This window comes from Eubalaena glacialis, chromosome 9 (genome assembly GCF_028564815.1).
Source record: "Eubalaena glacialis isolate mEubGla1 chromosome 9, mEubGla1.1.hap2.+ XY, whole genome shotgun sequence".
In the NCBI taxonomy this organism is placed as follows: Eukaryota; Metazoa; Chordata; class Mammalia; order Artiodactyla; family Balaenidae; genus Eubalaena; species Eubalaena glacialis.
The window spans coordinates 13,895,603-13,922,898 of record NC_083724.1 but is presented as its reverse complement, the minus strand read 5'-3'; the positions used below and the strand labels follow the sequence as shown (position 1 = coordinate 13,922,898).

The 27,296-nt window shown below is 55.8% G+C and overlaps 1 protein-coding gene across 9 annotated transcripts in view; it reads left to right on the top strand.

Moving 5' to 3' along the window:
• DAB2IP (DAB2 interacting protein) overlaps window positions 1–27,296 on the top strand; it is a 170,718-nt gene that overhangs the window by 94,740 nt on the left and 48,682 nt on the right. The window contains exon 1 of one of the 9 annotated variants that reach the window (XM_061199989.1): window positions 3,430–3,449. The exons of the other annotated variants lie outside the window; for them this stretch is intronic. The gene's annotated coding sequence lies outside the window, so the exon portion shown is untranslated. Of the gene's footprint in view, window positions 1–3,429; window positions 3,450–27,296 lie in introns of those variants that run through there. 9 annotated transcript variants of the gene reach the window in all.

Genomic DNA, 27,296 nt, shown 5'->3' with positions numbered 1-27,296 from the left:
TTTGTGCTTTGGGGAGGCACTGGGGGTCTGCCTGGTGATTAACTGCCAGGAGGGGAGGGGCCAGAGGGCAGCCTCCAGGACATCTTCGCATTCTCCCAAAGGCAGCTGAGCAGGCCTTTGTCGCCCCACCTCCTGCCACCCCTCCTGCTGCCACTTGTACCTGGACTGCCACAGGCCAGGCTGGAGCGCAGGAACCTGCCTCCTGGGCCTGCTGCACTGCTAACTCGGAAAAGCCACAAGTCTGTCTCCCCGTCTCTCCAGGGGGGCTGGCGGGCCAGGAATTGGCCCAGATAGAAGGTTGGGTTTGCACTTTTCCCCACAGCAGGTGCTCTGAGGGGTGAGTTACTCCTTGTCACAATGATCCCCTGCCTCCCTTTTCTGGTGGGCAGCCCCCATGGGGGAGCTGAGGGGTCCCGGCTGGCTCTGGCCAGGGCCCAGTTAACGCCTGGACCATCGCCTGCCTCGGCTAGCCCTGACCGTTCTCCCAGCCCTTGTTTGCAGGGCCTGGTTGTAAAAGAGCACTTCGGGTAGAAATATAGATGCCACCGTGGTAGCACAGGCTCTAATTTGATGCGACATTGTCCTGGGGAGTTTTTATACTGAGGACAGTGAGTTAGTGCAGCATCTCCCTGTGCCCACTGACTAAGGGGAAGTTAATTTCATGCTGTCTTGTTGACATTCGCAGTGGAAGCTTCCTGTTGCAGCTGCAGACTGTTAGCATGTGAAGGATGTGTGCGCCCAGCAATTACTCTTTCCGGCTGGGGAGGAAATTGATTAATAGATTGTTCACAGCCCCACCCCTCTACTCCTATTACCCTTCTTTTTCCCCTTTCCACCTTCCCCAGATTTCATCAGGAAACTCAGTCCCAGAATTGGCTCTGATAAAACCCCACTCTTGTCTTGGAAGCTGAAGGCCTGGTCCCTGAGCAGGACTGACCAGCCCACCCCAGGCAGGACCCCTGATAAAATGTAGATTCTTGGGCCCCACCCTAGACCTTCAGGATTAGACTCTGGTGGAGCAATCACGTTTCCCCAAAGTGTGAGAACCACTGCCCAAAGTTTGTTCCTTTTGCAGAGGGCAGGACCATGTCCCAGATGTATGCCAGCAGCTTGCCTAGGCACTGCTATGTTCTTATTGATTCCTCATAGTAAGAGGGTTTTTCGTTTCTCATGTCACAGATGTAGAAACTGAAACTCCAAGAGGGGAACATGACTGGCCCAAAGTCACACATTGGGGGACCCCATGCCTAGGCGATCCATTCCCTGGTTGAGGCCTACAACCTTCCTATTAGCATGCCGTGCCCTTTCTTTTTAAAATTTTTTTTTTTTTTTTAATTTTTTATTTATTTATGGCTGTGTTGGGTCTTCGTTTCTGTGCGAGGGCTTTCTCCAGTTGTGGCAAGCGGGGGCCACTCTTCATCGCGGTGCGCGGGCCTCTCACTATCGCGGCCTCTCCTGTTGCGGAGCACAGGCTCCAGACGCGCAGGCTCAGCAATTGTGGCTCACGGGCCCAGGTGCTCTGCGGCATGTGGGATCTTCCCAGACCAGGGCTCGAACCCGTGTCCCCTGCATTGGCAGGCAGATTCTCAACCACTGCGCCACCAGGGAAGCCCCGTGCCCTTTCTTATTAAGGTTGTGATATCTTTTGAACTAACCTTCCGCCTCCTACAGGAGTGCCCGGAGCCCCGCCTGTGCTTACCTGGGGCTCCCCGCTGTAAAAAGCACTTTCACACTGGTGCTCTAGCTCTCCTAAGGGTGCCTGGAGCAATTAGGGCATTTATGACTGTGGTCTGCGTTCTACAGGCAAGATGGAGGCGGCTCAGAGAGGTGAAGGGGCAGAGTTGGAGTTGGGACTTGTCTCCTAGCTCCAGGTCCAGTGCTTGGCCTACCTGAGCCACTGAGGCCCGCTCCTCTTGCCGACTTCCCAGTTACAAGTGGTTCAGAGAGGTGTAGTCACTCCTGTCTGGGGTCACCAGGATCAAGTGAGTGGCAGTAATGTGATTCAAGCCCAGGACCACTGAGTCAAAGCCCATAGGACAGGACTAGCCAATGTTTCAGGCCTGGACCAGGTGCCCTTGGCCCCCACCTGGGAGTGGAGCTCTTTAAGCACAGCCTGGAGAGTCTCGGCTCAGGGGTGAGAGTGGCTGTCTGTGCAGAGGCCCCCGGGAGAGGCCAGGTGGCCTAGGCTGTACCCCCAACTGAGGAGGCCGGATGCCCGCTGAGATTGGGAGAGAAAGATGGGGGAGGGTGGGGCAGGGGCAATCTGGGCCTGTGGGCCATGGAGCTGGAATTTGAACCCATGACTGCCTTCCGGCCCCATCCCCTGCGCTGCCAGCTGCTGGGAGGTCAGCAGGTGTGCTGGAGTCAGCCACCCGGAGCTCAACTGACTGCTTCTCTTTGAGCCTCAGTTTCTCCATCTCAACAAAGCAAAACAAAGACTAATATCTCAGTGCCCAGGACTCTGGGATTCCTGGAGGGGAGGTATCTAGCACAGGGTAGCGTCTTGTCTTTCCCGGCCTTTACTGCAGCGTCCTGTCTTTCCCGGCCTTTACTGCACCTTCAGGTCGTGAAGTCCCTGGAGGTGACGTGGGATGGAGCCATGGTAGCAGGTGGGACAGGATGCCTTTCGTCTCTGCACTCTTCATGGCGAGCTTCTCTGAGTGCTGCGATATCACCACCACCCACCAGCCACTACCCTGCGTGGCCACCTTTGATGGGCCGGGCTCCTTTCCTGCATTTTCGCACGTCATCCTTACACCAGCACTCTGAATGATATTACTGTCCTCATTTTACAGAGAGGAAAATTGAGGCCCAGAGAGACTGAGTCACTTGCCCAAGTCACACGGCTCGTAGGTAGGATCCAAACCCAGGTGGACTGGCTTTATTATCTAAGGCCCTGCCATCAACCACTATTCTCATGGTCTCTGTTTTCCAGATGACCTGCTCAGTCAATAATATCATCACTAACCTACCTGCCATATATGGAGTGTCTGCTGTGTGCCAGGCACTGTGCACTGTCTGTACGTCATCTCTAATCCTCTTGACTACCCTTGTTTTATCCTCCCTCCGTTTTACAGGTGCTGAAACTGGCCTCAGAGGGGTAAAATCACTTATCGGGGATTACCTTTGTGATGGATTGAGAATCTAGGTCTCTTTGGACTCAAAGCCAAGGCCCTCTCCAGTATAATAGTTAACATGATGGACAGATCCTGTGGGCCAGGCCTGCTCTCAGCCCTTCACAGAGAGGAACTCACTCCATCCTCACAACAGCCCACGTGCTACACGCTGTTGTTATCCCTGGTTTTCAACCAGGAAATGTGAATTGTACAGCTGGAATGGCAGAGGTAGGATTTGAACTCAAGGAGCCTGGCTCCCAGGTCTGTGCTGTTAACTACTGCCCAGTGCTGCCCTCTCCCTGCTTTACAGATGAGAAACGGAGGCTCTGACAGGTAAAAGCCGCTCGCCCCTATCAGACAGTAGGTGGGTGGTATAGACGGGATTTGCACCTAGATGTTTCCAGAGTGTTTTACTGTCTCCCACATGAAAGAACATGACAGCCACCAGAGGGGGCTGGGGGAGCGTCCCGGGGCCACCCCGAGCTCTGAAGGAGGCTACTATGGGTGCTAAAGTCCTGAGGGGGCGTGGGGGGGGTGTGTGGCAGTGGAGGCGGGCCTTCCTCCTGGTCTCAGTGGGTGGGGTCCCCAGGCTGTGAGGGTAGGGCCAGCTCGGGGACTGCCCCCGCATTGGCAGTTGCTCAGTGATTACAAGTGTCTTCCTCCTTGGGCCCCTACCTCTCTTTTCCTCCTAGCAGAGCTCATGAGCCATGGCTGCATTTGGATCTGTTGATTTATGATCTTGGGAGAGGTGGGGTGGGTGGCAGAGGTCACGGGTGGGCTCACCAGCCTTCCTCCCCAGGTCAGCACGTCGAGGTCACTTTCATCACTGCCCAGGTGGATGAAGGGAAAGCAGTGATGATGGCGGGCAGGGCCTCCCAGCCCAGCCTTTGTTCCGCACGTGTGGGTAGGCAGGTGAGTCTGGCACCGAGACCTCTGGCTAGGCTGGCTGAGGGGGTTGCTGATTGTGCAGCCAGGCTCCCAGCCGACCCAGCCCCCTGTGGACCTGAGATGGTGCTGGGCACCTGCACAATTGCCAGGCCTCGGGGAGGGGGCAGAGGCAGGGCTGGGTGGTGGCAGGGCCACGGGCGGGCCTTCTGACCACCCTGCCAGCCTGCCTGAGGTGGCCGTGTCTAGCTGCCCTGTGCACGTGAAGTTTACATTTTTGATGATGGCTGTTTATGAGAGTAGTGAAAACCTACACCACGGGATTTCAGAGTCAAGGGATGATGGACCTGGCAGGGGATTTTGTGAGCAGTCTGTCCAGAGTTTATCAAACTCGGTTCCTGGTTACTGGAGGTGAGGCTAGATGTTCTCCTCTGCAGGTGGCATGGGCATCCTCACTCTAGGCCCTGAGAGGTCCTGCAGTAAAGAAACCAGTTTCACCTTGTTTAATGCAGGGTTTCCTGTCCCCCACCCCGAGAGCAGCAGTATTCTGCAGAACATTCTTGGGTAAACACTAATCTGAGTCGTTACCTTTCCTTAGAAACGTACTTTTAAAGAGGGAACTTTGGAAGTATTCCATGCCTTTAGGGCCTACAGGAGCAAGCCTTGAATGATGGCATTGCTGGCCTAGCAGTAGCTTTGGGGGTATTTTCTTTTTTTGGAAAAGGCATCCCCAGGTTTTCAGAATCTTTCCTCAAAGCAGCTCCTAGCTCTTCTGTGTGTGGGATGGGGCCTGGCTCTGGTCAGAGCCCTCTGTGGGCCCAGAACGTGGGGGGTTTCTTCCGCCTTTCACGGGCTGGGTGGCTCCCTTCTTGTATTCAGCCGCTTGGGCTCTGGGCACTCCCTCCCCCCAGACTCCTGCAGAAGACAGCAGTTGGGCAGAGGCTGCCCACTGATTTGCATAATTGTACTGTTCCCTGAATAATTAATAAAGCTCTGTCCTTGCTGGGAGCAAAGTCTGCACCATTATGGATGGGTTTGCCGGAGCTCTTCCAGGGAGCCCATGGTTCCGGGACTCGTCGGCCTTGCCTGGCATGGAGCCCCCCAGAGAGAGGAGAGGCACTGGGGTGGAGGGGGTATGTCCATGCAGCGTCACAGCAGCGCTGTGGGCGGGGCTGGGCATGCCTGCTGCCTTCTTCCAGGATCCACAGATGGGGTCTGGACACACAGGGGATTTGGGATTCTGCAGTCTCCCGCTTTCTGTGGCCCCGCAAACTCTTCCACTCTGAAATATGGTCAACGGTTGTGGAGTCTTAGCCCAGCTTTCAGGTAACCTGGACGAGGCCCTGCTGACCCAGAGAGTAAGGGCAGTCATGGTGAATTTTCAGGCAAGAGCAGGGAAGGAGGAGGCATTTCTGCTTGAGGCCTTTCTTCTTCTTCAATTCCTCCAAGTTTCTTGGCTTGTTAAGGTCAGGGATAGCCTGGGAGTGACTCCTGTTTGAGGTTTCTAAGTCCCTTTTTACGTTGTTTCGTTGAAGTGAATTTTCTGTCTGGACATATGGATTTGTCTCCCTGTCATGCTAGAGAGGGAGGTTGAGGACTGGGTCTGCTCCCGACTTGTAGTTGACATTGGGAAAGGTCCTATAGTCTTTCCAATGAGGGTTGTACTCAAAAGGCCTTGCTTTCTTCCCTGTGTCCCCTGGTCATTGTCCAAAGCGCCCGTAGGAGAATTTCTCGGACAGGGTTCCATGGAACACCACATCCTTGCAGATGTTAATGGGCATTTGTGATGAGGGGATTCCATAGTCCAACAAACAGGTCAGGGAAGCAAAGCAAGTAAATTTCTTCAGTGCTTGACTCCTGGGAGCCTTTACTATGCTAATGTGCATCTGGGTATACAGGAGGTATATAGGATGCTTTGCTTCCCATAATCATGGACTATCCAGGGTCTGCTTGCACGTCGCCAATAATGGGGAGATGCCATCCCATTGCTGGGCAGTGCCAGCTCTTAGAAACCTTCCCTTTTGTTGAGCTTTGCTAGCCAACATTTGTATAGCACTTTATTTATTTTTAAATAAATTTATTTATTTATTTATTTTTGGCTGCGTTGGGTCTTCGTTGCTGTGAACGGGGGCTACTCTTCATTGCAGTGCGCAGGCTTCTCATTGCGGTGGCCTCTCGTTGCGGAGCACGGCCTCTAGGTGCGCGGGCTTCAGTAGTTGCAGCACGCGGGCTCAGTAGTTGTGGCTCACGGGCTCTGGAGCACAGGATCAGTAGTTGTGGTGCACAGGCTTAGTTGCTCTGTGGCATGTGGGATCTTCCCGGACCAGGGATTCAACCTGTTTCCCCTGCATTGGCGGGCCGATTCTTAACCACTGCGCCACCAGGTAAGTCCCTATTAGCACTTTATCATTTACTGCTTGGCCCTCATAACAGCTAAGGAGGTGTCAGAGCAGGCATTATTCCTTTTATAGATAAGGCACCTGAGGCTCAGAGAAGGTCATTATTCCACCCAAAGCCACATAGATGGTGGCAGAGCTGGTATTTAAACCCATGTCTGCTAGCTGGACCTTCAGCTCTTTCCCTTGGCCATCAAGAAGCCATTTGCTCCCTGGGTTAGGCTAGCGTTGGTCCCTAGGACCTTGGGCACCTGTTGCCCCTACAGCCCCCATCCCACTTGCCTCGAGTGAGTTCCTGGGAGCGGGAGGTAGGAGGAAAGCTAAGCTCTTGTTTGATAGGATGCTCTCAGCAGTGGGGTCTGGTTTGGGAGCCATTCGCAGATATCATAGATGCTCAGCTCATCAAACCATTCCTGACTCTCTTTTCTTCTGCCCTCTCTTTTTATAGGCAGGGGATGTTTAAAGTGCCCCACGAGCTGGGCAAGCACTTGCTTGGGCTGGTGGTGGTGGTCAGGGGGTGGAGGAGGAGGAGGGCAGGGGGTCCTGCCATTATGTCTTTCTCCGGGCCTTTCTAAGAGCCGATGGCCAGGGGCAGCCTGGGGTGGACCTGTTTACAGCAGGCAGGCTTGGAGGCTGCGCTGAGGCTGAGGTGTGCAACCTCAGGACCTAGACCAACTGTTTCATGTCTCAGGAGTCTCCTTGGGTCACACCATGGCAGGGACTGCGTTGCCTCCAATGTCACATCCCCCATGTCCCATGGAGAGCAAGCCACACAAGGGCGCCCTGATGAACAGAGTTCTGCCCTACTGACACACAGACCTAGGTCTGGATCCGGCTCCCTAACTTCCTGTGTGATCTAGGACAAGTCACCTAATCTCTGAACCTCTGTCTCGTCATCTTTAAAATGGGTGTGATAATGGTGCCTGCCTCCTAGGGTTCTGAGGTCTCCATGGGGTCATGTATGTCACATGATAATTTCATCATGTCATCTCATGTACACACAGTCTCTCACACACATGCGCACACCGTGCTTTTGAGCTTCTGTTGGAGACCCCAGAATCCTGCCAGCAGATCCAGCTCAGCCCCCCTCAGGTTTACCCCATCATGTAGCAGGAGACAGCCTGAGACAGGCATAGGGAGACATTTGTGCGGACACTTTTCCCACTTAGAAAATCAATATTCTGTGGTCTGCCTAATTGCTCTGTTGCTGCTAAATGAGTCATTATGGAGGGAAAATAGCAAATGCATTGTGAAATTAATGGGAGAAAATAGTGGGCAAATGACTTGGTTTGCTTTTGAAACTCCGAGAAGGCGTTACTACAAGAAATCTGAGAGCCACTCAGGGCCGAGTCCCAGGAAGCAGCTGGTGGTGGTGTGAGGCTCCAGAGGTGCCGGATGGTCTGAGAGGGCCCGTCCAGGGCAGGGCGCTGGTGGGAGTATCGGAGGGGCTGGAAGCGGGGGTTCCTGAGTGGTCAAGGCTGGAGCCAGGGACGGGACAGGGAGCTCTGATGGCCTGGTGCTGGGGAGAGTGGATACCGTTCAGTTAGGGCCCGCCGTGTGCCAGGCTCGGGGGAGGATGCAAAACCAGCCCCGGCCCCTCCCGCCATGAAACTGTCCCACAGGTCAATGTGTGATTGCAGTGGAAGCGTGTGTCCTGAAGGCACCGACGGCCCTGAACTGGAGGGTTTGATCCGTCAGGGTGGTGGGGATGGCATCCCTGAGGAGGAGAGGGGTGGGCTGAGCTTGCAGGGAAGAGCCTTCTGGGCAGACGGAAGAGCTTGTGCAGACCCAGTGGGTCTGGGAGCGAGGGGGGCTAAAAGAGGGCCTCACAGCAGTCCTAGGAAACGGACATTTTCTCATTTGCAAGTGAGGAGTCTGAAGCTGAAGATGGTTAAGAGACCGACACAAGGTCATAGAGCCGTTAAATGGCCAAGTCTGGACTTACACCTGGGCCTGTGTAACTCCCCAGGGTTTTAGGAAGTGGCAGCAGCAGATAGGGAGACACCAAACATGCCTTGTGGGCTCTGGGAAGGGGACTTTGGGAGGCATCAACGGTCACCTCACCTTCCCTTGGTTCCTGGATACAGCTGAGCATCATGGTGCCATGGGAACCAGGCAGAAAGATTCCAGAGCCCTACCTAGGAGAGTCAGATTCACAGATCTAGGACTAGCCCCAGAATCTGTAGTCATGGTGGTGTTTCAGGGTCACCGTGACAGCTCTGACCCTGGGTACCAAGGAGCCTTGACCTGGCTCCTTCTGCTTCACGTCTGCCTGGGCCCAGGTTGGCCTGAGTCTGCCACCGTGGAGGGACAAGGTGATTCTGAGACCCACTCAAGTATTGAGACCTCCAGCTAGCAGCTCTGGATTCTTCCCTCTCTGGAAGGGTCCCACGCCTCGGGGGGATGTTGGTGGCGAGGGTGCTGGGTTGTCACGCTGTAGGATAACCTTGGGGCTGGATGTACCACTGCCTGTTCCAGCTTGGGGAGCTGGTGGGCGGCTGAGACCCAGACGGAACTCAGTGTGGGGTGCGTTCCTACTGCTGTTGGCTGAGAGCCAGTTCAGCCCAAACTCAGCTCGGATCGGCTCTTCCCTGCCCTCTCCAAATTTAAACTGCAGCCCCCCTGGCGAGAGGCTAAGTGTTTATTTGGTCTGGTTGAAGAGCCCCAGCCAGGGCTCTTTGTCCTGCTCAGATCCCACTTCCAAAGGAAGTCTGCTGAGTTCTTCAGCTAAACAGCAGGACATCTACTGTGGGGCTGGCCCTGAAGGTATAGAGGGAATCCAGCAGCCCAGCGTGCTGCCAGGGGGAGACACCAGTGGCTTCCTGGGGTCGGTGCCTCGAGGTCTGCTTTCTCATCTTGCTTCTGCTTCTCAGGGAGCCAGTCCCTCCCTCAGAGAGAAAGCCAGGCAGACCAGACCCACTCCTGGTGGTGTTTCGGGGTCACCGCGATGGCTCTGACCCTGGGTACCAAATCTTGGATCTCCTTGCAGGCAGTCCCTGTCCCTCCATTGTGGCAGATTCAGGCCAACCTAGGCCCAGGCAGATGTGAAGCAGAAGGAGCCAGGTCAAGGCTCGTCCCATCCTTTTCTCCTGCCTGGGCCATGGATGGATTCCAGACCTTAGATCCCTCGATTTCTGCCCCAGCTTGGGCACCATGGGCACCTGTTTGTTTTCACGGTGCTCCATTATTTGCAGGGAGACAGTGGATTGACCTCTATGCTTGCTTCCGTGGCTCCCACCGTGGTCTTTGGCCAATGTGGGGAACCCAGGGGATCCACAGCCAGCCTGGTGTTTCATTACCACACATTTCCGATTGGCCATCCCTGCTGTCTCTCTCTCCTAAGTCCAGGTGGCCGCTTAGCCAGCGGGTTCCTTCGGTAAATCTCTGTAGCCTTTAATGGTTGGCAGTGGGTGGGACTCTGTCTCTTTTGCCCCCAACGACTACCAGGAAGAGAGTTTCAGTGAAGGCGAGTCTCATACTGTGCCCCGCCCTAAGCACACACATTTCAGCCGGCTCTCATCTCAGAAGGACAGCCCCATGGCCTCTCGTGAGCCCCCCACTTTGTCCTTCTGCCCTGGAGAAGCACCTTGCACCTGAGTTTCACTCCCCAGTGATGCCAGGGTTCCCATGGCAGGAAATGCCAACTTTCTCATTGGCCTGGGGGCCAGGGTCTTCCACTGAGTGGTGGGACTCGGGGGCAAACAGGGTTCTGGACCGCAAGAGGCCGCTTGTGAAGGGCCGGTTTGCTGAGCTTGCCTGTATCTCAGAGCAGGTACAGACAGCATGGCCATGCCCTGTGGGCTTCTTATAAGTGGTCACATTTGAAGCCACTCATCATGCTAGTGGAAACACACTTCTAAATGAGAGGAACACTGCATCCATCTGGTGCAGTTGTACAGAAAACCATTTAATGGGCTTGTTGTAGCTCCCCCTGACACCTCGGAGTCCCGATTAGGGGCCCTGCGAGTCTGCCCTTGGGCAGATTCACTGAAGTTTCACTCGTGTGTTTGTCACACATCAGTCATCCACCTGGATGTGCTTCAGCATGGCCGATATCCTGCTTCGCAGCACGCTGGGCACGCAGAACTGACCGGCACCTTGCCTCTCCTACGCGGTCCTCCTCCCCATGCAGAGTTATTCTGATCTTGCCGGTGGCAGCCGTGCTAAATGCTGTCAGGTGGCCTGGTGAGCGGCCAGTCAGGGTCCCGCCTTCCCGTACTGCTCTCCGCTCAGCTCCACCCCCGCCATCACCTTCCCTCTCTACCCTTCCCCTCCAGGCCCGTGGGTCACCTGCTGCTGCAGGGTCCTCAGGGGAGGGGCAGGGACCACTCAGTGGTGAGTGTCCTACAGGATGGGCCTGGGTTGTTGAAACTCCTGGCCCAGAAGCCTCAAGCCCCGGCCCTGGTCCCTGTTTAGGACTGTTGTGACAAAGGGCTTGTCTCCATCACGTGAGGGCGTGCCCATGCTTTCTGTCTTGACGGCTTTCCATGCCGGTGGCCCTCCCGACGGGGCCCCTGACATTTTGTGCTGAGGCTTTGGAAGGGCCAGGCACTGGATGGGGAGCCCCTGGCTGGCCGAGCTGGTGGCCCAGGAGAGAGCAGCTGGTTCTCAATCCCTCTGCCTGGGAAGGCAGACTCTCCGGGCTGCCCTGGCAACAGCTCGGAGCCGGCCTGTCGGGGTGGCCGCTGACAGGCGCGGCTCCTGACTGGCTGCAGCTCCCAGCCCCTCCCCCGCTCCGCAGCGCGCTCACTCATTAGCAGCGGCTCCCTGCATCCTTGAGGCAGATGGTGCAAAGGAAGTGCATGGCTGGGGTCCTCGGACTCTGTGTGGCCTGCGCGCTTCCACGTGTGGGCGGATCACCCTCAAGGGGTTTCACCGACAACCCTGGCCTGGGTTGGGTGCCATTCAGGAGCAGGCTGCAAGGAAAACAGAGCCCGACTTTGAGGTCTTAACAAGCCTCTTGGGAGTCCCCAGACTCTCATCCTCCCTGCATCCCCACTGTCTTGAGCCTCTGTGCCCTGGTCACCCCGGTTTACTCAGACATGGCAGGCGGATGCCTGGGTTCGCATCGCAGCTCCACCACTCCATAGTGCTGTGACTTTGGGGAACTTGCTTAACTCTGTGAAACAGAGATGTTAGCAATTCCTATCTCGAAGGTGGTTGAGAGGAATAAATGAGACTTGTAGCTAAATGCTGAGCCAAGCGCCTTGAGACATGCGTAGTAGCACTGAGATACATTCGCCATCACTGTGTCATGGTTTCCGGCTCATGTTGTTCCCTTGGTCTGGAATCCTCCTCTACCCCCTGCTCTTTCTACTTTGGTTCTGTCTTTCAAGCCTTAGCTCCTTCTGCCTGAAGCCTGCCCTGATCCCCTTCCCCCAATCCCAGGTGGACCTCCCTTTGCTCCGCGTCTTCTGTGCTTCATTATTGGGTCTGCTCCCCCCAGTTGCAAGCGAGGCCTCTTGAGGACGCTGCCTGGGGTCTCTTGAACTGTACTTGTCCTGTCCTCCCGAGGAGAACAAGGCTGAGTCTAGCTCCTTCCCAGCCTTCCACAACCTTGGGGTGAACCTGGAGATGCTCTCGCCACCCCCAAATAGAGCCTGTGAGCGAGCTCATTCTGGGGGCTTAGAATGAGAAGTCTCAGAGATCCCTTCACAGGTAGGGAAGCTGAGGCCAGGAGTGAGGAAGGAGCGCACCCAGGGGCAAGCAAGGAGTTGGAGGCTTCTCTCTGCACTTCTCTGCCAGGGGGTGGACAGGAGTTGGGTCTGTTCTCAAGGAATCAGGGAGGGCTTCACTGAAGTGGCAGGAGCTGAGGCTTGAAAGAGGATGAGTTCATCAGATGTCAAAGAGGGGAGAAGGGCAGTGAGGCAGCCCCTTGAGTGAGCCCAGTGCTCAAGGCCTAGAACCTTCGTGTCCTCTTGGGACCTGAGGCTGCCCTGGGAGGCGGGAAAAGGCTTGGAGCATTAGGGGAGTGGGAAGTAGTTCAGAGGGGCAGAAGCAGCAGGGAAGGAGAGGAGGAGACAGAGAGGTGAGCTGGGTGGGAGCTGGGTCCTGACCGTGCGCGCGTGCGTGCGTGCGTGTGTGTGTGTGTTGGGGGGTGTGGATTAGGCGGAGGATGGGCGTGAGGATGAGCACTCCGTCTGCACCACGTGCTTTGTCTCGTAATGCTCACAGGGACCTGAGAGATGGGGAGACTGTGTGCCGAGAGGTTTGGTGAACTTGACCCAGGTCTCACAGGCTGGTAAGGGGCACAGCCATAATGGGGACCCCAGGCGCTGCGACTTCCCAGGCTCTGATGAGCGCTGCCTTTTGGGGATGGGGCGGCATCACCTCTCTGGGGGTGGGGCCCATGAGTCTGTATTATTTTAACCACTACCCTAGCAGGTGTTGGGGCCACTAAGAGAGCGTACGTAAAAGGCATGGCACGGGGTCTGGCCCACGTAGGTACTGTGTCACCATTAGTTCCCTGGCACATGTGTCCAGGTGCGCACGGCACTGATGTGTGCACGCACACGGGAGAATTGGGTTGCTCACCACACCTGGCAACTCTGTTTAAGCTAGGCTGTTGGGAAATGGGTACAGTGCCAGGCAGCCTACAGGTGGGCAGCCCTCAACTTTGGCCTCTGCTGCCTGGCAGCCAAGAGGTGGGGCTCTTGTAAGACCTGGCTCTCTCACCCCACCTCAAGGAGCCCAGGACCCCGCCCCCGTGGGTCTCACAGCATCCTGATCCTTATTTCCTGGCAGTTTTCATGGTATGACAGTTGTCTGCGGGCCCCATTGAAGGGTAGACCTCCCATGCACAGGCAGGCCTTCATCCTGGGCCCAGGTACCTTGCATGCACCCTGGAACAGTGCAGGGACCCAATAAACGTTTGCACCACGAACGATACATTGAGCACCTCCTGCATGCTGGGTGCTGTGCCGGGCGCTGGAATAATTAACTTTGGCATGGCACCTTATGATTCACAAGCTCCTCTGGGTCCCATTAGGAGGGCAGTTGTTTGGGATCAGGTATTTATTTCCCCGTTTTCCAAAAGAGGAAACCAGAGCTCAGAGAGAGGAAGCAGGTAGCCTGAGGTCATAGCATCAGCCAGCGAAGGGCAGAGCTCGGACGAGCCCGTTCTCCTGGTGGGTGCCCGCTCCCCAGGCTGGGAGCACACTCTGGGGGCCGTCAGCTGTTCCTCTCCCATCAGCCTCTATCGAGCATGGCACTGTGGATCAGAGAGTGTGCTCCCAAGCTGGCAGGGAAGCCAGGCCCACAGAGACGCCGTTTCCCAGGAAGCAGGGCCCCAGGGGGCACGACCAGCGCCTGGCTGGCTCTCACTGCTCCCGCACCCCCTGCCCCCAGCAGGAGCAAGACTGTCCTTTGCCACTGCTGAGGACCTGGCTGTTGGGGGCAGTGACTGTTTGGGGTAAGTCAGAGGCAGGAGAACAAAGAGAACCCTTGCTGCCAATGTGACTCTGACCTTGAAAACCCAGAAAAAGGGAAGAGCTGGCTACCGGCTTCAAAGGGGGGCAGGCCTCCTGCAGGCGGGCATCGAGGAAGCCTGGCTTTGTTAGTTCCTGCTGCCGAATTTCTCCTTTTCAGTTTAATAAAAGTCCTGGGGATCAGTGTCTGTGGGCCAGCTTGGAATCCTGCCACTTTGATTGAAGGCGGGGAGATGCCAGGAGCTCTACTCTTCCTTTGGCTGGGTTCTAGAAGACATGGCTTCTGAAGCAAAGATCAGATATTGATGTGAGGGTCTTGTTGCAGCCCCAGTGTCCCACTGCAGGTGTGCCCAGCTGTGGGAGGGGGACCCAGGACCGAGGAGCATCGTTCTGTCCCAGCTTGGGTCTCGCAGGGAGGCAGACAGCAGTCAGGGGGTCCGGGCAGGGTGAGGCTGAGGCAGCGCATCTCTGTTCATTATTCCACGCACAGTAAGCAAGCCCCTACCGTGCGCCTCCAGGTGCTGGGCATGTCCCTGGGAGATGTGTGGTGGGCCCTGCCCCTGTCCTGCAGGCTGCCGCACAGGAACCCCCGGCTGAGGCAGGTGCAGATGTGGTGGATGCTGGCAGTCTGGAGGGGGTGTGTCCTGCTAAGGAGGCAGCAGGCCCTGTGCCGTGGCACTGGGCCTTTGGACTTATAAGAAAAGCCAGAAATCTAGAGGGTTTTGGGTAACATTTTGAAATTTCACATCTTTAAATGTTGGCAGTTGATTCAAAACTTAAAAATGTCAAACACTGTGTGGGCTAAACAAAACATGAGTGTTGACCAAATATTCTTTAGTTAGAAATCTTTATCCTAAAGGTTGGATAAAATCCAGATGGGCAGCGGGGAGTAGGCATGGCCTCCTTGGTGGGGAGCCACCTGGGCAGAGGTGTGGCTGCAGGACCGTTTTTTAGGACCGCTGGGACTGGAGCAGAGGGGACCGGAGCGGCAGGACGGATGGGGCCACGCGCGGTTGTGGAAGCCCGGCATGCCTGGCCGAGGGCTGCCCTGGGCGAGCGGATACACGGCAGGCCTGACCCAGGCTCCCGTGAGCCTGCTCAGCTGTGTCGCCTGCCTCTGGCCTGGTGCTTCTGCCCGGCACTGTCACAGTGAACGAGAGGCTTTGGTCGGGGAAGAGCTCAGGGAAGAAAGGTCACAAGTATTTTAGAGACAGCCCTGGGACACAGGGTATCCTGACCTTTAGCAAAGGTGTAACTACACAGCTTTTGGGGGGCTGCCCATCTGCCTGTGTGTCCATGAGGCTGTGACCTCCCCCAGTCCTTTGCATTTGTTCTCCTACTGGCTCTGCAGCTCCTTCGGGCACAGGAAGGTCTACAGGAAGGTCTAAACGTCCCGAAGGGGGCTCACCTCCCCTCCCCCTGCAGGGGTCCTGCATTCTTCTGAGAGTTTGAACTGCTCTGGCCAAAGCCTGTCTGGGTATCTTCCTGTTCAGGCGTAACTTTTCTGTTTCTCCCCCCTGTCGGCCACTCCCGCCATATCCATTTTTGAGTTTCTTTCCAACTGCTCACCAGCGATTCGTCCAGCAAGCTCTCATCGAGCACCTGCTGTGTGCAGGGCCAGAGACACACGCATGATGGAAGCCCAGCATGGCCGGGGGCTGAGGGAGTAGCCGGACGTGGAGAGTGGTGGGGTCCACCCCCGGGGCCTGTGCTAAGGCGAGCAAGGCAGCAGAGGGGGTGGGGTGGTCAGGGACGAGGGGCGGTGACCCTGCGATCCCCACACGCGTGTGTCTGAAGGTGGGGGGGGGTTGGTGGCCGGTTTCCAGCCCTCCCTCCTCCCACCCTGGCTCTGTCCTCTCTGGGCGTGCAGGGCGGCTGGCGGCAGCTGGCTTGGGCGAGGCCCGCGCAGAAGAAAAGAAATGTGAGGCAGGCACTTGCCTTCCGGAGGAACAGGTGCCAGCGCGTGCCAGATTCCTCACCAAATGTCTTCTCGTTCACTTCACTTTACTTTAAAGTCTTCTTTTTAACATAAAGGTGGTTAAAAACACAAGCGCAGAGTACCAAATTCCAGCCATCATGGAGGAGTGTAAAGCAAAAGTGCCCTCTCTCCTTCCACACCACTGCCACCCCAGACGCCTCACCCCAAACCACTGCTGACCGTGGCTCGCGGGGCTTTTCCTGTGGCTTATAAAACGGTATCGATGTCTCTGTGCTTGAGAGCGTGCTGTCGAGCATGCTTATTAGTCGTATTAGTCTTACCTCCTTGGCCGGGAGAGACGGGCGCGGAGGAAGGCTGGCTGCTCCCCGGGTTCCCGCAGACCCCCTCCCTCCCAGCTCACGCCCTTCGTCCCATCCCTGTCCCCACAGCTCTGGGGACAGCGTGGTTCTCCTGGTGGCTCCAGGGGGGGCAGGGGAGAGGGATGGTCGTTTCCTAGCAGCTTCGCCCAAACTCAGAGATGGTGGGTGAGAGGGAAGGAGGCCTGCTGGCTGGCTGACTCCAGGCTTCTCTTGCAGACAGGACTCCCCAGGGGACTTTCGGGATTGAGTTTTCTGTCTTTGCTCACCTGTGCCCGGCCCTGGGGACGGGGACAGGAGTCAGCTGTGGTGCCAGCCTGGGGTGGAGAGGTGCGTGCACGTCTCTTCCTGGGGCTCTCTTGGGCTGGGCAGGCCGCCGTGCAGAGGCCCTGGAGCCCGGCCCTCAGGGAGTGTTTGCCTGGGCTCAGAAAGCTCCTCAACCAAGATTCCAGGGTGCTTTTTCAGCCCTAGTCCCTCACGTGGAGGGGCCTGAAGTGCCTCCCTCTCAGCAAGTGAGAACGTAGACAGGAAAGAACTCGGAAGCCTGTGACATGCGAACATGGGCGCTGTTGTTTGGAGTCTAGTGTTTTCCCCAGGGGAGGCCTGTGTGGATTGGGACGCAGCCTGTGAGGACGGGCCCTGGGTGGGGCGGGGGAGGGCAAGAGTGCTGGCCCCGCCTGTCACTGCTCTGGAGACCTCAAGCAAGGAGCTTGGTCACCTGTAAAACGGGGTGAGGAGCCCTGCCCGCCCCACAGGGCTCTGCCGGGGTCTGCCTGACAGCCCTTCAGCTTTGGGACCAGCGGAGCCCTGGCCAGTATTAGGGGTGACGAGGATGTTGATGGTGATGACGACAGGGACAAGAGGAACGAATACTGAGGAGTCACTTTGTGACAGGCACGTGCTGAGCGCCTCACGTACCGCCACCACTGCCGCCAAGTCCAGGCCTCTGTCACCTCCCACCTGGGCCTGAGGCCGACCCCTAGGCTGGTCTCCACCTCCGACCTCGCTCCCCTTCAGTCTGCCCTCCGCCAGCGCAGTCTTTAAACAGTACACCACCCGGGCGCCGCGCCCTTCCCTGGCCCCTGCGTGGGCAGCTCCTGCCTGCCTTGCTGATTTTACTTTCCCCCTCATCCCCGCCCTGCACCCCTGCAGTGCCCCAGCCCCGGATCTTTGCTCTTGTTCCCTCTCCCTGGGTCACTTTTTGCCCAGATGTCTGTGACCTGCCCCCACTTCATCCAGCCATGCTGTCAAACCCAGCCTCCTTCTCCCCTCTAGCCTGGACCGTCCTCTCCTGTGAGTTCCCTCTTAGTACTTGAGTTCCCCTGATACGATCATACACGTTTGTGTACTTCTCCCACGCTAGGCTGTAGGCCCCAGGGGATCAGGGCATTGGTGTCTTGTTCCCTAATGTGTCTCCAGCCCTTAGAATAGGGCCTGACACAAGGTTGGTGAATGAACAAATCAACACGTTTCACTTAATCTTACTCCATGACGTAGGTGCTTTGCTATTTGCCTTTTATAGATGAGGAAGATAAGCTCAGAGAGGTGGACTGACTAGCTCATGGTCACACAGCTGCAGCAAGAGAGTTGGGCTTGTTGAAACTTCTGGCCCGGAAGCCTCAAGCCCCCAGCGCTGGTTCCTGTTTGGGACTGTTGCCCAGTGTCTGTAGCCCAGAGCCCTGTCTTAGCCAGTAGAAGCTCCCACCTCCTCAGAATCTAGTCAGGCGTGCCCGCAGGAGAGGACAGAATTGTGAGGGGGCCAAAAAGGGGGCGTATGGGAAGACCCCGGGAAGAGATGAGGGGTAGAGCCAAGGAGGGAGTGAGAAAAGGAACTGGAGGGGTCTGAGAGGGCCCAGGGGCGGGTTGGGGACTTCAGTGCAGGTCAGGACAGGGCGCCCCAGCCAGGGAGTCCCTGAGGAGAGCGCCCTGGGGTACCACAGCTCCCAAGACTACTGTGTGGCCCAAGTCCAGGCTCCCTGCGCTGGCTCTGTTTCCTGGCATGATCTCTGCTTCCCAGAGGAGCTCAGGCCTGGCCCGGCTTCCCAGGGCAGAGAAGCACACGGTGAGACAGAGGGAGAGTGTGTGTGTGTGTGTGTGTGTGTGTGTGTGTGTGTGTGTGTGTGTCTCCAGCCTTGCTGTCTGCGTTGTCGTCACGTCTTCTTAATCAGCCTGTTTCTGGGAGCAATGACTTCATCTCCTGTGATTCTCAGCACAGCCATTGTGCAGCGTCTGTGGAAAGATTGGGCTTGGCACCGTGCATATTCCCCTAATGAATGGGGTTGGGAGAGCTGGCAGGCGGGCCCTGGCCTGACCTGATCGGGGGCTTGTGGTCAGGTCTGCCTCCAAGAGACTCCCCTTCCAGTGGTCACCCTTAGATCTGGGCTCACGGACCCTGGCCCGCCCCTTGCAGCAAATTCAAGGAGCCAGGGCACACACTGCGCTGTGGGCAGGGCGGTCACACCCAGTCTCTGCCCTCAGGGACGCCTGCTGGAGGAGGAGGTGAACAGACCCTACGTCAGAGGGGCTGTGGGTGGACAGGGAAGGGAGTGAGAGCCCCCCTGGGGCTCAGGGACGCTCCTCAGAGTTGGTGGTTGGGCCACAGGGCGGAAGTGAAGGCTGGTGGCAGGCTTCCTTGGGGAGAGGAGGGAAGGGCTTGCTGGCGGGCCTGGTGGCGTGTGTCGCTGGCCACGTGTGGTGTGCGTCGGCCTGGGGGGTGGCAGGGGATAGAGTGGAAGATGGCAGGAAGGCAGGACTCGATCTTGGAGGTGACTGGGAGCAGGAAGGATTTGAAGAGGAGCTGGGGCCTGATTTCGAGGCAGCTCCCTGCCTGTGGGAGGGGGCCTGGAAGGAGGAGGAACAAGCTGGCAATTGAGGGCCTGGCCCCCTTTTGCCTTTCTTCTCAAGGGGGAGGGTCTCCTCGCCCCCTCCGCCATACTGCCAGGAGCCCCAGCCCCTACCCCGCAAGGAGGCAGTGAGCGCGGGGCCTTAGGGTGGTCTCTGAAGAATGTTGTCTGGGCTTGGGCAGCTGAGCCTCAGTCCCCGAAGCCCATCCCCACTGCAGGCTCATTTACAACCTTGTCTGGAGGCAGGGGGAGGGGTTGAATGACCCCTGGCAGGATGTAGTGCTTTGAGTGGGAAAACACTGTGTCACACTCCTGGCCAGGACATGGAGGTGGGGGGGACCCCCGCCAGCTTCCCATCTGGGGGTTCCCCGGGCCCCACCATATGGAACAGGCCCCACCATATGGAACAGGCCCCTGAGTGAGACTGCCTGCCTGAATCCAGCTCCAGAGCCTTGAGCACGTTACCTAACCTGTCTGAACTTCACTCTCCATCTCTGTTAATGGCACACTCGTTGTACCTGCTTCCCAGGGTATGTGTGAGGGTTATTGGTTTTTAAGGGGAAGGGCTTAGCAGAGTGTCCACACGTAGGAGGTGCCCGGTCTGCTTAGCTGTGGCAGAGGCGGCCGTGGGGTAGGGGCCGGGGGAGGGCGATTATGTTCACCGTCATTATCAAGGCTCCCTTAGGTTTCCAAGAGCCACAGGTGGGGAGTTGGGAGGGGTGATGGGAGAGCCAGCAGGTGGAGGTGGGGAGAGCCTGGTTGAAGGAGCAGAGAAGTGTGGGTCTTAGTCTTCACCGCTCCCAGACCTCAGGCAAGTCACTCATCTCTCCCAGCCTCAATTTCAGGGGCCAAGGAAGGAAGGAGTGAGAAAAGGCATGATGGTGGCCTGAGCCGGCAGGGGCAGGCGAGAGACTAATACATCTGTTAAGACTTCTATTTTCATTTCTTTCAATATTGAGGGTCAAGTAACTGCCTGCCTCTTGAGCGGACATCCAGCAGGGAAATGCTTTGAAAGGGGCCCTTCCCAAGCTGAGGATGGCCACGTTCTTCCACAGAGGATGGTCCGCTCTCTTCCTTGCCCTGAGCACCACCCATCTTCCTTCATACGCCTTCACTGTCCCAGCTGTTCGGCATTGTCTTTTGTGGTAAGAAAACAGTTCAGCTTAGCAAACATTTCCTGAGCATCTTTTGTCTTCTTGGGTCTGTGTTGGACCCAGGGGATACAGGCATGGTTAAGATACTGACGCAACTATTAAGAGGGAGGACGATTGTTGAATTGTCTTGTGTGTAAAGATCTAAATGTAAAAGCAGCCTTCCTGGGGCCAGAGGCTCTGGGTTCTAGGCTCTTCTCCTTTCTGCCTGTGGGACTGTGGGCAAATTATAGTAAGTCCCCTACATACGAAAGAGTTCCGTTCCGAGAGCATGTTCGCAAGTCCAATTTTGTTCGTAAGTCCAACAAAGTTAGCCTAGGTACTCAACTAACACAATCGGCTATATAGTACTGTACTGTAATAGGTTTATAATACTTTTCACACAAATAATACATAAAAAACAAACACAAAAAATTAAAACATTTTTAGTCTTAACAGTACAGTAGCTTGAGAAGTACAGTAGTACCAGCTACATCACTGCTGCTTTTACGCTTGCTTCCGGACATCATGGGCTTGAAATAAAGATACTGTAGTACTGTACTCTATACAGTACTGTACAGTAAAGTACACAAAAGCACAACCACTTGTAGAGGATGCACGCATGTGACAGTGTACGCCAGACACATGCACTAACTTATGTGATTGGACATGCAAATGCATGTTCGAATCTTTGAAAGTTTGCACCTCAAAGGTTCGTATGTAGGGGACTTACATACAGGACCTCTGAGCCTCAGTTTTTTCAGTTCAGAACCTGGGTCAGTCTCTGGTGGTCCCTCTCAGTAAGAAGGCTCTGCAATCACTTTTGGATTATTCACTTACTGTGTCCTCTCCAGGGAGATTCGAAGTACAGTTTCAGGGCAGAGCCAGAAGAACAGACTCCAGAGGTGGTATACTGGCCTGACCGAAGTTTGAATCCAGTTCTGCACTTAATATTTATGTAACATTGGGCAAATTACATCCTAAATCTCTTTGGGACTGGGTTTTCTCAGATGTAAAATGGGTATGATGATATGCCTGATATGCTATGTCCCGGCTCTTAGGGAACTCAGCAGTCATATTAAAGCTGCTATGAATCTCTTCTCCCCAAATACAGTGTCTGCTCCATGCCTAACACACCCCCAAGCCCCCTCTCCCCAGCTCCGCATATCGGAGGGGAGCCAGTTAGTGGAGGTCTTCAGCCTGCCCTAATGGGAAAAGAGGATGGGGAGACAGTAACTGTAGCCCCAGACCTGCAGCTGACCGAGGAGCCTGAGGATGGGCCCCCAGAAACAATTCCAGGTGGGGCGCGGGCCTCCACAGAGAGCACCCCCCCCCCGACTCCCGCAGTGGGCAGCAGGCGTCAAATGGTTTTAAACCTCCTTGATTTGCATATATACTAGTTTGGCATTCTGTCTTGCTTTATTAAAAAAATGTTTGCTAATGAAATTAATAGTGTAAACAAGATTTGGGGAGGGCAGGCAGCCAGGGGAGGGGGTTATTTAGCACACTTCAAAGGACACCCTGCTCCAGCATCTCAGCCACGCCATTTGCATACGTAATGATCGTGCTAATTATAGGTGGCCTCATCTGTTAACAACAAGTTTGCCAGGCTGTGCTACATTATTGTAATCACCCAGTCAGAATTCTCTGGCATGCTTTTCACTAAAGATAACAAGAACGATAATAATAGTGCCTATCATTTTTTGCCCCCTTGCTACGTGCCAGGCATCCTACCAGGCACTTGACAGTCATCATCTCATTTAATCTTCACAACAGCTCTGTGTCCCAGAGATTCTTATCTCCTGTGTATAGAGGATGAAACTGAGGTACAGAGAGGTTAGGTAACTTCCCTGGGCGCACACAGCCAAGAGCTGGCAGTTGGGGAAAAGACCCGAGGTCTCACTAACTCTCGTGCTTCTTCCACTCTGTGGCACTTCTTCTCTGGGGAGACTTGACACACAGGCTCACTCTATCTCTTCTCATTTGGTCCTCTCAGAAACCCCCCCGTTTCTGCTGAAGGGGAAGTTGAGACCCTAACAGGTTATTGAGGGCTGTGCAGGAGGCGAGCCCAGGATCTCTTACCTTCTAGGGTAAAGCCAGCCCCGCCTCCCCACCTACCTGCCTGCAGTGTGTGTGTGTGTGTGTGTGCGTGTGTGTGTGTGTGTGTGCGGCAGGGGGGGCAGGGAAGCGGCCCCTTAGCCTCCCCTGAGGTCTTGAGGAGAGGACGGTGTCCCTTGCCTCTCCCACTCAAGCAGGGCTGGGCTTGGCCTCACTGCCAAAGAAAATTATGAGACAGTAAACAGATGGGAGGACACCAGCATGTCCTAACTGGCTTTACACGTGTTGTCACTAAGTCAGAGGTTGCACACGGGTGGCTCGTGGCCATGTGTAGCCCACAGGCAGGTTTCATTTGGTCTGGGAGGGTGAAAGGTGTTTTTTGGTGTTTTTTAAAAAAATCCGTTCCCCATATTTAAGCACTCCCAAAACATTCACATTCAACATTCACTACAAAAATCTGGATTTCTGGCTTTTCTTGAACAAACAGATGTGGCAGCATTGGGACTGTATTCCTGCAGGGCAGAGAACCAGCCTCTGCAGTTCATCTCAGACTCCTTTTACTCCCCAGAAGGCCTTCGAGTTTGCTTAGCCTGCACTAGCTCTTCTCAGTGATCCTGGGAGGGGTGTATGGGGGGGTAGGGTTCCCATTCTAGAGATGACGAGCCTGGGATCCGAGTGGGCCACTCCACAAGGCTGTTGTCAGCTAGGCCTTAAACCTCCATCCTCACCGTCCACCTTGTGTGGTTTTCACTCCACCTCGCTGCCTCCCAGCCATGTCCAACTCCACTGTCCGCCAAGGCAAGAAGGAAACCTTTCACAGGCCTAATGACTCAAAAATAACCAACCGTGAGCCCAGGAAAGTGTTCCTGTCTCCCCTTCTCCTTTTCCACCCTCCCCGAGACCAGAGGGGACATGGGAAGCCTATTCATTTAAACTCAATTATTTTCTCGAAGACAGAACGGAACTGAATTGGGTCAACGGCTATATTTGCTGTGCTCAGCTCTTTCCCCTGCAACAACGGCACCCACTGGCTGTGTTGCTGGGCTCCGTGCCACCAGGCTCACCAGTTAGAACTCCGTGTCGGTGGCCGTTCCTTGGAAAACTTGACTCTGAAGGAGGGGAGCCCCCTCTGCTCGTTCACCCAACAGGCTGCAGGATCGGGGTCTGGAATCACATGGCTGCCACCTTCCAAACCTAGGCTGCCCAACTGCAGTCTGCAGTGGAGGCGATTCTGACAGTGGAGTGCCTTACAGATGAGCAAACAGACACCCAGAGAAATTAAGTGCTTGCTGGAAAGGCAGGCCTTGAGCCAGACACGACAGGGACCTTACTAGCCGTGTTGCTCGGAGCAGAGTACTTGACTGCTCTGCACTTCTGTCTCCCCGTCTTGTAAATGAGGCAAAGAACTTGACACACCTCCTGGGGCCAGGCAGTCACGATGTAAACGTGACACAGTGTGCCAGGCGCCTGCTCCCAGTTAACTCGTCTGTCCACACTCCTTCCCTTGCACGGTGTGCCAGGCACAGAGCTTGGTGGGGGTCCCAGATCTCAGGAGGAGGCTCTACTGGGATGCCCTCCTCTCTGTGAAGCCTTTCCCAATTCCTTACCCCCAAACCGGAACTGTTCCTGCCATCATTATAGGTCCTCTGTTGGGCCAGGCCCTGCTCTGGATACTTTCGCAGCTTCCTCGGGGCCCACGGCCTGTTAAGTGTGTTTTTGTTTGGCGCTAATGGCTGTACGCACCCCTCCCCCACTGGACTGCCAACTTCTTGAGGGCAGAGACCGCGTGTCTTGTTGACCTGCCTGTGTCCTGGATCACTCCCTGTCTAGATGTGTGGCCTTGGACTGGATGTTTAACCTGGTGGGCCTGTTTTCCCATCTGTAAAATGGGAATAGTGATGCCTCCTTCCGACGCACGTCACGGAGCGGAGGCCAGTAGTGTCAGACACGGCAGTGCTGCAACAGATTCTCAGAAAACATGTGGAGAAAATCAAATCAGACGCTTGCGCTCCACTCCCTAGAAGCAGGGAACCTCTAAGAGCGGGGCTCTGGGGGATCGTGGGAGGGGTTGTAAGCGCCGCCTTGTTGCAGAATTGCTGTCTGCTTACATGGAGAAGAGCGGACAGGGCGGTGGCCTGTGGGCCTCGCCTCACTTCCTCCATCTTCTCTGCTGCTCCGGCCTCATGGTTATTCCAGTTCCCAGTGGTGGAGCTGGATGGGTTAGGAACCCCAGGTCCGAGTGCCTGGCATTGTACCTCCCCTTTTGGCAGCGTTAGAACCTGGAGGTGGAGCAGGGCCTCCCCCCTGCATCCCCATCGCCGGTTTCAGGGGTTGGGGCAGGGTTAAGGGGACGGTTCAGGGAGGTTTGAATTCCCTGACCTTTCAGAGTTGTGATGTTAGGGGGCGTGTGTGACCTTGGCCTGGTGGAGACCTGGTGGGGTGGTGGCTGCGGCGACAGGGCTTGGGGCCTTGGCAGTAGGTGACCCAGCCAGAGACACAGAAGCCGGGCTCTGGTGGGAGCTCAGTGAGTAGCACTGGAGTCCCTGGGGAGGGGCTTAGGGATCATCTAAGTCTTGATCACAAACTGACCCAGCGTCCTGTGCAGCCAGGGCAGCAGTCACAGGCTCCTGAACTGGAACCGTCCCCTCCCCTCGCCCCTTGTTAGCGCTCAGGTCCTGGAACACCACGCGGGTTGTTGCCCAGGACTTGGCACCTTGACAACCAAGAAAGAGAAGTGCTGACCACGTCTCATTGCCTGTTGAGTAAATTTACTCTGTGTTTTTCCCAGGAGGCGTCACATGGGTAGGAATTTACTCCCCCTAAATGCTTTGATGGAAACATTACGGTTTTTCAGTGAACGTGTGTCAACGTCGCTGTAGGGGGAAAGGTTCCAGGATTCTCTGCCAGCTGAAGTCATTACCACAAGACAGTGGTTGGGGGCCTGGCAGATGGGGTAGATGCAGCCAGGCTGGTGGGGGGAGGCAGCCAGAGGGCCGGAGCCTGGCCGGCCTATCGGGAGGGAGGACGGGGTCTGAGCAGGTGGAGAGGGGGAGGGAGTTGGGAGGCTGCAGGCTGACAATATACATTAACACCCTCCCAACCCGCCCCCCACCCATGGCACAAAACAAAGGGAGTGGGGAACTTGAGGGGTGGGGACGGAGAACAGAGGCTCTGGAATGGTGAGCACTGACAGCTCAGGCCAGGAAGACAGGCTGCGGCCAGATTGTGGAGGGGCCTGGAATTGCAGCTCCTACCAGTAACTAGCTGTGTGACCTTGAGCAACTTTTCCAACCTCTCTGTGCTTCAGCTTCATTTTAGTAAAATATCCCTGTGGATACCCACAGCTTATGGCTCTTTGGAAGATTAAGAAGCTAATGTATGTAAAATACCTAGCACTGGGCCTGGCACATAGCTGGTGCCAGAACACATTTGTTGCTTGTTGGTGATGATAAAACCACACAAGCATAGATGTGTTCACATAAATTAACAGCTGGGGCACATTGAAACTGCTACCCAGAGTTGGCCCTCAGTCTAATACCAAGTTTGTTTCTCAGCTTCAGCTGAGTACAGCAGTGGTCTCTTCAGAAGCCGTTGTCCATGAACAGCCAGGGCCTGGGGCTGACTGTCCTCTGCGGGGCATCCCTCTTCGGTCTTGTGCCTGCTTCTGGCCTGCAGACTCACCTGGATGGAGGCAGTGGGTTACAGCAGCGCCCTCCTCTGGCTGAGGCAGTTCTGGGCAGGCCGCAAAGGGCCTCCGTCCTCTACACAGCCTCTGGAAAGGAGAGTGCTGTGGTCACAAGAAAGGTCCTCCCTCCCAGGATGTATCTCTCTCCCCAAGGGGATATACAAGCATTGCCTGGAAGTGCTCCTTGACAGTCTTGGGGCTGGCTCCCTTGTACCCCAGGAAATGGGAAGCTCCTTGAGGAAGGTAGGTTCCAGGGTCTCCCACAGGGCCTGGCCCAGTTGGTGAGACACCTTCAGATCTGAAAGGTCATGAGACATCTGGGCTCTGAGCTTTTGGGAGAAGAGGTCCATCACACATTTATTGAGTCCTAGGACTTGAAGAACCAGAGATGAATAGACCCCAAGGAGGGCCTGACAGGACAGGCAGCAGGACCCAGGAGAAAGGGAGGAGGACTGGGAATTCAGGAAGGGAGGGAGAGATCACATACCTCCTGGGCCTGGGGACACTGGGAAAAGGCTTCCCTGAGGTGGGGCAGTTAAGCTGGGCCTTGAAAGGTGAATGAGAATTGGAGATTGGGGCAGGAGGGGAGATGAGTGGGAGCAGAGGCGTAGCCATGAGAGAGGGCAGGGATGCATGGGGAAGAGCAGAAGAGGAGGGCCTGTGGCTGGTGGGGGTGTGTGTGAAGGTGAGGAGTGTGCAGTGGGTGGTGGGGCCTAATGATTCGGGAGTCCTGGTCACTGGGGGCACTGGAACCAGGAGTCACGGGGTCAGTTTCTGAAATTCCAAGGACTCTCGCTGTGTTCTCACTCCCTTTCACATATTATTCAAGATGGCTCTGAAAGCAGCTTGCGAGAGGTTATGCAGTCCCCTGAGCTGAGGCTAGAAGGGTAAGGAGGAAGCACCTTATTCAAGGTCAAATAGCTGGTTAGTACATCTTCTGAACCCCAGATACAGGCTCGTTTCTTTTTAGCTTGTGACCCCCCTCCTGTGACAGCTGTCATGCAGAGGGAGAGGTCCTGTCACAGGGGCCTATTTTGTTATAAAAAGGCATTAGAACTGTGTGGATCAACCAGTGGGGGTGGCTTCCTGCCTGGGGGAAATCCGGGAAGGCTCCCAGGAGGAGGGAGTATTAGAATTAGAGAGGGAGATAAGAGGGGACCAGTAAATAGGTACAAATGGCTGTCTGGGGCGAGGCACATCTATTGTACTTTCAGATGTGGCTGGGCCAACTTGTGCAAGTGATTGAGCTTCTCTAGACTTGATTTCTTCATTTGTAAAGTGGTTACGGTATCTGCCTTACCTCTTTATTGCTATTATTGAGTTCAAGTGGGAGGCCTGCTTGGGGCCTGCGCCGTGGAGGAGTGCTCGGAGATGGGCTCTGTCCCCTCCATCTCTGGTGCCTTGGATGCTCTGGGAGCCAAAGGGGCTGCTTCTGCCCTAGGGCCTCCCTTGGTGACTACA